General features: G+C 41.2%; 3 pseudogenes; all 3 read right to left on the reverse strand.

Moving 5' to 3' along the window:
- Positions 1-3,829: 3,829 nt before the first annotated feature.
- LOC127194806 (olfactory receptor 2A1/2A42-like) lies at positions 3,830-4,443 on the reverse strand (annotated as a pseudogene).
- A 1,682-nt stretch (positions 4,444-6,125) lies between these two features.
- LOC127194807 (high mobility group protein B1-like) lies at positions 6,126-6,689 on the reverse strand (annotated as a pseudogene).
- An 816-nt stretch (positions 6,690-7,505) lies between these two features.
- On the reverse strand, positions 7,506-8,793 carry LOC127194808 (m7GpppN-mRNA hydrolase-like; annotated as a pseudogene).
- Between the last annotated feature and the right edge of the window lie 1,156 nt (positions 8,794-9,949).

Below are 9,949 nucleotides of genomic sequence, written 5' to 3' on the forward strand. Positions count from 1 at the left end.
CTAACCAAGCAAGTGAAAGAACTGCATGACAAGAACTTCAAGTGTCTGAAGAAAGAAATTGAAGAAGATATCAGATGATGGAAAGATCTCCCATGCTCATGGATTAATAGGATTTGCATAGAGAAAAATGGCCATCTTACCAAAAGCAATCTATAGATTCAGAGCAATTCTCATCAAAACTATAACACTTAAAAAACCAGATCTTGAAAGAGCAATTCTCAACATCATATGGGAAAAAAAACCCAGGATAGATAAAAACAATCCTCACTTGGGAGGCAGAGGCAGGTGGATCGATGTAGGTTCAAGGCCAGCCTGTTCTACAAAGTGAGCCCAGGACAACCAAGGCTACACAGAGAAACCCTGTCTTGAAAAAAACAAAATAAAACAAAACAAAACAAAAAAGCAATGCTGTAGAATAAAAGAACATCTGGAGGTATCACCATCCCTGATTTCAAGCTGTACTACAGGGCAATAGTAGTTGAAAACTACATGGTTTTGCCATAAAACAGATTGAAGCTAGGCATGGTGGCACACTCCTGTAATCCTAGCACTTACGAGGCAAAGGCAAGCCTACAACAGTGAGTTCAAGGCCAGTCTGGTTTACAAAGTGAGTCCAGGACAGCCAAGATAACACAGAGAAATCATTCTCAGAAAGCTAAAAGAAAACTAAAAACAAACAATTAACAATCAAACCAAATAAGTTGATCAATAGAATCAAATTGAAGACTCAGAAATAAACCCACATACATATGAACACTTGATTTTTGACAAAGAAGCCAAAAACCATACAGTGGAAAAAAAGGAAAACGTCTTCAACAAATGCTGCTGGTCTAAGAGAAGGTCTGCTTATAGAAGAATACAAATAGATCCATATTTATCACTCTGGACAAAACTCAAGCCCAAGTGTATCAAAGACCTCAACATAAAACCGGATACATTAAATCTATCAGAAGAGAAAGTGGGGAGTAGCCTTGAAGTCACTGGTAAAGGAGACAACTTTCTGAACAGAACACCAACAGCTTAGGTACTAAGATCAACAATTAATAAATGGGACCTCTTGAAACTGAAACGCTTCTGTAAGGTAAAGGATACTGTCAATAGGACAAAATGGCAGCCTACAGAATGAAAAAATATCTTCACCAACCCTATATCTGACAGAGGCCTGATATCCAAAATATATAAAGAATTCAAGAAATTAATCACCAACAAACCAAATAACCCAATTTTAAAAATGTGGTACAGAGCTAAACAGAGAATTCTCAATAGAGCAATATATAATGGCCAAGAAGCATGTAAAAAATGTTCAACATCCTTAGTCATCAGGAAAATGCAAATCAAAAAGATTCTGAGTTTCCATCTTACTCCTGTTCGAATGGCTAAGATAAAAAATTCAAGTGACAGCATATGCTGGTGAGGATGTGGAGAAAGGTGAACACTCCTCCATTGCTGGTAGGAGTGCAAACTTGTACAACCACTTTGGAAATCAATCTGTTGGTTTCTCTGAAAATTGGGAAGAGTGATACCTCAAGACCCAGCTATACCACTCCTGGGCATATACCCAAAAGATGCTCTATCATACCACAAGGAAATTTGCTCAGTTATATTCATAGCAGCTTTATTTGTAGTGGCCAGAAACTAAAAACAACTTTAATGTCCCTCAACCAAAGAGAGGATAAAGAAAATGTGGTGAATTTACACAACGGGATATTCCATATCTGTTAAAAACAAAGATATCATGAAATTTGCAGGTGAATAGAAGAAACTAGAAAATATCATCCGGAGTGAGGTAACCAAGACCCAGAAAGACACACACCATGCGTAATCACTCGTAATTGGATATTAGTTGTATAGTAGAAAAATAATTATACTATAATTCATAGACCCAAAGAAGCTAAGTAACAAGGAGGGCCCAAGGGAGGATGCTTGACTCTCACTCATAAGGGAGAATAAAATAGATATCTGAAGTAGATGGAGGGAGGGATCTGGGTGTAAGAGGGATAAAGAGTTGGGGATCATGAGTGGGGAGAGCAGAGAGGTGGTGAGGACTGGAAGACAGCATGGAAATTGGTGTGTGTGGCATCTCTGGGTGAGGGAGGCTTCCATGAGACTATAGGGGTGATCCTAGATGAGACTCCTAGCAAGAGGGGGCAAGTAGCCTAAAGTCACCACTTCCTGTAGCTACATGAGATTTCCAGTGGAGGAAGGGGGGACACCAAGACACCCATAAAACTTTTGACCCAAAACTTGTCTTGCCTACAAAATGTATAGGGATAAAGATGGAGCAGAGTTTCAAGGGAATGGCCAACCCATAACGCTATTAATAATATTCCACTATGCATGCAGAAAGCAGCCTAGAATAACTGTCTTCTGAAAGGCTTCATCCAGAAGCTAATGAAAACAGATATAGAGCCCCACAGTCAAACAATAGGCTGAGCTTGAGGATTCTTATCAAAGAGTGAGATGAAGGATTGAGGAAGCTGATGGGGTCAAGGACACCACTAGAAGACCTACATAGTCAAATAACCTGCATCCATAGGAGCTCACAGAGATTGAACCATTAACTAAAAGCATACATGGGCTGGACTTAAGCCTCCTACACATATGTGGCAGTCTTCATGTAGGTCCGCTTACAGTTGGAGCAGGGGCTGTCTCTGACTCTGTTGCCTTCCTTTGGATCCTTTTTCCATATATGGACTACCTTGTCTGGCCTCAGTGGGAGAGGAAGCACTTAGTTCAGCTATGGCTTGATTTGCCATGGTGGGTTGGTACCCATGGGGGGCCCTCTGCTTCTCTGAGAAGAAGGGGAGGGAGCGTTGGGGGATTGATTGTGAGAGGGGAGTGGGAGGAGAGGAGGTAGGGGGCTGTGATCAGGCTGTAAATTGATTAAATAAATAAATCATTGAAAAATAATAAAAACATTATATTATATGCTAACACTATTTGTTTTTTATGGACATTCAAAGGCCTTATGCTTAAAGTACTTCTAGAATTTAATCATAGTATTTAACTGAGAGTAATACACATAAAACCTAACTAAAGCAGGAGAATGTGATCAGTGCTCCAGGTAAAACATCATCAGGGAGATTTGTAAAGGGGCATCTCACTAGTATGGGAGGAACAACTAAAATATGGGAGGTTGTTTCTCTAGGGTAGCATAGCAGAAGCGCCTGGGTAGAAAGGGCTGGTGCAGTTCTGAAATGCGTTTCCTGACTGATTTTGGTTTCTAACTGCAGGTGTTTATTTGGTATGCATAGGCCTTGTGAACATAGGAGGCAGTGTTTATGTTAGGGTTCCTTTTTCTCGGCTGCCAGTGTTACTTTAACTGAGACACAGGGCAAAAGATAAGTGCCCCTCTGCACAACATGCGTCTGTGGTTGCTCATAACTACCCACGCGGGGCTGCATTATCCTGTCCTTTTACATTTAGTATGGGTCTTGTTTTCCCAACAGGGATATAATCAGAACAACTTTGAGAACTCCTGAGAGTGTAGTGAATGTGAAATTGGAATCCTGGATTAGCGCTAATCAATCAGAAGCATAGCTCATAAATGGGGCATGCTACTGCCATCTGAAGTGGGCTAGTCTTGTGAGAAAGAACCCCTAACTCATGAGATCTGACACTATACAGTATGAGATAGTTGCTAGAGTTCAGTTGGAGGACATGCAGCTAGTACTCACCAGAGAACAGATTGCTTGATTTGAGGAAAAATCCTCACATATCCAGTACAAGTGGTGAAATGTTGGCTGTGTGAGCACAAGAATGTCTCCGTATTTAAGTCACGACTGGAGGCTAACATCAGAAGAAAGTACTGAGGCTTGTGTTTCAAACATCACACCAACTGAAGATGACTTTCTTTGCACAGTGACCTCTTGAGAGCACCCTTGACCTCAGCATCTCAGATTGTAGATCAGGGGGTTTGGCATGAGGTTAATTAAACTGTAAAACAGGAAAGAGATCTTCTGCTACTCCTCAGGGTGCTGGGACTTGGGGGCCAAGTACATGAAGATGGTGATGCTAAGGAAGAGCCCAGCCACACCCAGGTGGAAAGAGCAGGTAGAGAAGGCCTTTCTGAGACCCTCCCATGACTGCATCCTGAGAACAGACACCAGGATGTGTCTGTGGGAGACCAGCACCAAAGCATAAGGTCTAAGATGAGCACTGAAGCAGCACAGATGACGTAGAGTGTGGTGGAGTATAGTGTCAACAGAGGCCAGCCTGAGGACAGACAGGATTTCACAGGAGAATTGATTGGTTTCATTTGATCCCTAGAAGAGCAGCCTCAGGACGAGGCTCATATGAACTATGCCAAGGAGTGAGCCACACGCCCAGGATGTGATAATAAGAGGAGCACAGTCTCTTTAGCCCATGATGGAAGAGTATCGGAGTGGGTGGCAGATGGCCACATACCTGTCATGGGACATCACCACTAGGAGGGGCAGTTTGTGCATGGATGTCAAAAAAAAAAAAAAAAAAGTTCTGTGTCATGCATCTGGCAGTAGATGCATGTAGGAGCTTGACTAGCAGCTGGTGCATTGCTTTGCAGGTCTAGGCGATGTCAGTGATGGCCAGCTGGGAGAAGACAGAGTACACGTGTTGTGGAGGCTGGAGTCTTGACAGATTATTCCAAGGATGACCCCATCCATCAGCAAGATGAAGGCATAACAGAGGAATAGATGCAAAGAGAGCTTGGTGAATCTTTGTGCCAAGGCAGAATCCAAGCAGGACAAACTCTGTGACCATTGTTTGATTTTTCTCCATTTCACTATGACACAGAGATGCAGAGAACTGTGACACAACTATTTCTAAGAGAGGTGTCAATTTTTTGACATAGTAACATGACTCTGTCATCCACAGATGTATTTGGAAACAGCTATTGTTTACTTGCCTTAGGCTTGGAATACTATTAGTATTCTCTCATAGGAACTTAACTAATTAAGAGTAAATAAATACATACTTATAAAAAAACCAAACTACCTACAAACAAAATAACTTCCCCGACATTCCACTTTAGAGAAGAAATGTGCTACCAACGATTGTTTACTTGGAACCATTGATCCTGAGGTGGTCAAGAACCAGCAAATCCACACAAATAAAGTAACCAGGAAGCTCTGATTATTTCAGACCTTTATATTTACAAAGCTGCTGGGGAATTGCTGAATCTCAAATAGAGTTCTTGAAATGAGAATAAGACAAGGAAAAAACCTGAACTTGAATTGTTTTGGTAAAAGTTACAGTTACTACTATGAATATCTATCTTAACTAACTAGAGACTGATTTCATAACTCTACCCAAAGGAAATTATGAAACAGTAGCTTTAAAAACAAACAAATAAATCTTACACAGCCATACATTTCAATATTTTTCTTTAAAAGGAGTGAGTTGTGTGAAGAGACTGTGACCTTGCCTTAGTCTAGGCCCAAGGTGAAAACAGTCTTGGAATGCTTGACCCCACTGGGACTTTGTTTATACAAACTGATAAGGGTCTTAGATAGACTCAGAGAAAGACGAAAGATCAGCCCAAGACAAAAGACAGGAGATTCTGGGCACGGTATTGTATTACCAAAAGAATCATTGATAAGGAGGAGGAAGAGAGAGGGGAGAGAGAGAGAGAGAGAGAGAGAGAGAGAGAGAGAGAGAGAGAGAGAGAGAGAGAGAGAGAGAGAGAGAGAGAGAGAGAGAGAGAGAAGAGAGAAGAAGAAGAAGAAGAAGAAGAAGAAGAAGAAGAAGAAGAAGAAGAAGAAGAAGAAGAAGAAGAAAGAAGAGGAGGAGGAGGAGAGGAGGTAAGATTACAGTTCATGGCACATTGGAGTTGGAGCATTTAGCAGCCGCAGTGAGCTCAGTGGAGACCTCCAGGTTTGGTCCACAGATGGTGTGGCTTCTTCTGTTGCAAAGATGATCTCCTAGACTCCTGACACCTGGAAGGTTTCATTCTTTTTCTCCTTAATCTCCTTTCGCTCCTATTTAAGGTAGTTGGGCTGTAAGGGAGGTACACACCTTTAATAGATCCATAATAAAATAGGATTGTTAAGGAATTGGAGCCAACAGAGTTGTGTAGAGGTGATTAACTGCTTTAGAAACAAGAAAAAAAAAAACTGCTCTAGAAACATTACCACCACCACCTTCTCCTCCTCCTCCTCCTCTTCTTCCTCCTCCTCCTTGTTCTTTTTGTCATCCTTGGCCACCGCCTGCATGGGGTTTTCCTTTAGCTCTGTGGGCAGCAATGTCTTATTTGTACTTCTTCAGCTTGACAGCCTTCTTCTCATAAGGCTGCTTGTCATCTGCAGCAGTGTTGTTCCACAATACTCCTAGTTTGTTTTCAACATCACCAATGGATAGGCCAGGTTATTCTCCTTTGATTTTGGGGCGGTACTCAGAACAGAATAAGAAGGCTGAAGGGGGCCTCTTGGGTGCATTGGGGTCCTTGAACTTCTTTTTGGTCTCCCTCTTAGAAGGATGTAAGTTTTCATTTCTCTTTCATAAGGAGCCTTGTCAGTCTTTGTCATGTCTTCAAATTTCCCCTTTTCTTTAGCAGACATGGTCTTCTACCGCCCTGAGCACTTACTGGAGAAATCTGAGAAGTTGAAAGAAACATCCAAGTGCTTCTTTTTGTGCTCCTCCTGGCAAGTTTGCACAAAGAATGCAGATGAAGACATTTTGCCTCTTGGCTTCTTAGGATCTCCTTTGCCACCCAGTCACCCAGTGCCCATCTGGCTTTCTCTTGCCCCAGTTGTCTCTACGGATCTCAGTATACTGCAACGGCTGTCCTGTGCCATTTTCATATTGATTTCTTTTTTGTCACGCAAAGCCATTGTCATATTCTCTATGTCAACATTTAATGAATAAGTTAAGTATGCAATTTTGACTGTGAAAACTGTTGTTCAGGACAACAGCCATTGCACCTCTGTGGCTGCTTGTCTTGGCTTACTACTTTGTATCTAGGTTTCAAGGTCCACTTGTAAATGTTGATTCTTCTGTTTCCTCTTGACTCACTTCTCTCTTTTCTTAGTGCTTAGTGGTGACCTCTTATATTTGACCTAGGTTTTGTTTTGTTTTTACTCCTCATATTTGACACCTATCTCATAAAGGCTTGAAACCTTTACAATGACCAGGGTAATGGTATCCAAAAACGAGGTTTCTATTCTGACCCCCCTTAAAGGAAATGGGGCATGGTTCTCCTATGGTTTTTTTGTGGCTGGTTTGGGGTGAATAATACCTTTGTAGGGGCCCAAATAAAATTGGGGAAATGGCTAAATAAGCTAACAATAGCATTTGCGGTCCAGTTTCTGAATGGTGAGAAATTCCAGGCTTAATTAGAGACCTGTGTGGGACAATCTGAAATGCTGGACCAATTGGGATTGGAAACTTTCTTTGAAAGTGTCCTGGGAGCTGTCTTGTTCTGAGGAGGAACAGCAATTGAAGCACTTGGTGCTGAGAGAGGTAAGGCTTGAGGAGGTGTCCGCTCAAATGCAACAGGTCTCTGGCCTTCTGCAGTATACTCACTGCTATCAAAGGCTCAAGGTTTTCATTATAGCATTTTTGTCAAACTTGAAACTCAGAAATGTTCTAGATGAAAATGGGACCTTGCAATGTCCATTACTCACCACAGCATGTCCCTCAGCGTGTTCTACCAACGAGTCTTCACCAGAACAAGACAAGACATCATAGACGGCATCTGTCTCAAAGTTGTCCTGAAGTTTTTGTGGACGGAGCTTCTTTTCACATTTCATCAAGGGGACTCTGCAGCTTTGCTGGCTGGTTGTTCTCTTCTTCTGATTAGGTGAGTCTTGGTACTCTTTCCTGCCATTCCCTCTCGGGTTTTGATTCTTTGCTTTGAAAAGTTCGGACACTTCCGTATGGTTACTGCGGCTTCTGCTGCAGCGGCTGCCTGTGCTTTAAGCACTAGTCACTAGGAGAACCCTCAGGAAACAGCTGCTGGCTGTTGTGGAATTTTGTCCAGCTCAATTTTTCTACCGTGGGTTTAGCTGTTGTGCTAATAGCTGAGGAAAAACCATTGTCACTGTCTGAGGAATCTCCAAATCTTTTGAGAAAGCCAGTCCCTTAATGGCCTGATAAAAGGAATGGCCATGAAAAACTTATTAGGTGCCAGGCCAAGCTTGTACTTGGGAGTCACATCATTTCTATGACAGGGCAATTTCTCAATGGAGGACCACTTAATATTCCTAATTTCTCTTTTGGTTTTTGTGTCTTTTGGAACTCCTGGAACGATGTACAAGAGAGCGAGTTGGTCATTGATTCGAAGTTCAATGAAATCATCCTTACAAATATAGTCTTTTATATCAAAACCAGTTTCCTCGAAGACCTCTCTGGCAGCATAGTTGTGGGGCACTTCTTTATTTACCTTTCCTTTTGGAACTCCCTAGCCTGACTTTGCAAGGTAACCTTGAACCAGTGGCACATTCTCAAGTGTCTCATGAAGAATAATCACACCATTTGTTGATTTTTATACTCCTTCCATCCATCCAAAAGTTTTTCCACATCTTCACCTTTTGGCAGCAGGAATGGACAATGACTGAAGATGGCTTTGGCAGTCTCTTATGCTGCACTGAGGTAGTCCTGGTGTGTGTTGCATGTAGAAATCCAAGTAAGACCAGTGGGCCAGTTCATCTGGAGGCAAATGCGGATGGTGTTGTCTCTCTCCTCGCTGGGAAGATGCAAAATAAATCGGCTGCAGAGATCATCCAGGACGCTGCCGGGACTCTCCAGACGTTTTGTATCCAGGACGAGGACCTGCAGCAAGCACAGTGCATCCCAACTCCACACAGCCGGCACCATAGAGCAGCACAGAGATCTGGGCCCACCGACACTGGAACTCTCCGCCTGGATCCTGAGGCTGGGCCAGGCGAGGTGAAACAGCAACTTTTTATTATTAATCTTATTTTTGGTTGACAGGAATAATTATGGATATTTACTTATAGAATCCAATTTAATGTTTAGATACTTGAATGCAACCTGGAGTGTTGTGAGGTACTGAGAAGAAAATGTTTTGTGGAAACAATATCTAATGATAATGACTCATGTCATTAAATGTCTTTATCTAGATATATAAATAACATATATCTGTACAAAATGTGTATTATTGTCTTGAAAAACAGAAATGAACTAACATTTGTAATTTAGCAACTGGTTCACAAAGTAATTGACAGAATCATTACTTTACCAATGGAACCCGTATAAAATGGATTTTACGTTTCATCAGGTATATATACAAGCCCAACAATGTGTAAATTCCCCAGAATTTGGAAGCTGGGCATGGTGTCTATTTGTAAACATTCACAGAAAAATTTTCCTATGCACTATATGATCAGATCATCAATCCTGTATTTCTTTTTCTTTTTAATAGAAGAGCCTAAAATGAAAATGAGAGAGGACCTTCTGTTCATTGTTAATTCAGCACTTTATACTCACAACACATACGATGTATGAAATTAATAACACAATAATTTGCTACTTAAACAGTGGCTGACCTTATCAAGAATGTTCATATTCTTTAGCCATCATGATGGTGCACACTTTTAATGCCAGCACTTGGGAGTCAGAGGCAGGCAATCTCTGAGTTTGAGGCTAGCTGTCTAACAGTGAGTTCCAAAAATACTACCAAAAAAAAAAAAAAAAAAAAAAAAAAAAAAAAAACCAAAAAAAACCAAAAAACACCCAAAAAAACCCAAAACAAAACAAAACAAAAAAACAACCCAACCAGAAAACGAAAAACAAAACAAAACAAAATGAAAAGAAGAGTGCTCATATTCCTCATAAATAAGTAGTAGAAATATTCATAAATTGACAGTTCACTTTATCTATCATTTGACAAATACCTCCATGGTTAAGTTAGTGATAAAGTAGTCTCTACATTTGGTTATCTACTAGGTTGGGGAACTTGGCTTTCTGATCATGACATCCCCAAGAAGTTTTGTTAATGTTCCACATAGTT

This window comes from Acomys russatus, chromosome 10, assembly GCF_903995435.1.
Source record: "Acomys russatus chromosome 10, mAcoRus1.1, whole genome shotgun sequence".
Classification (NCBI taxonomy): Eukaryota; Metazoa; Chordata; class Mammalia; order Rodentia; family Muridae; genus Acomys; species Acomys russatus.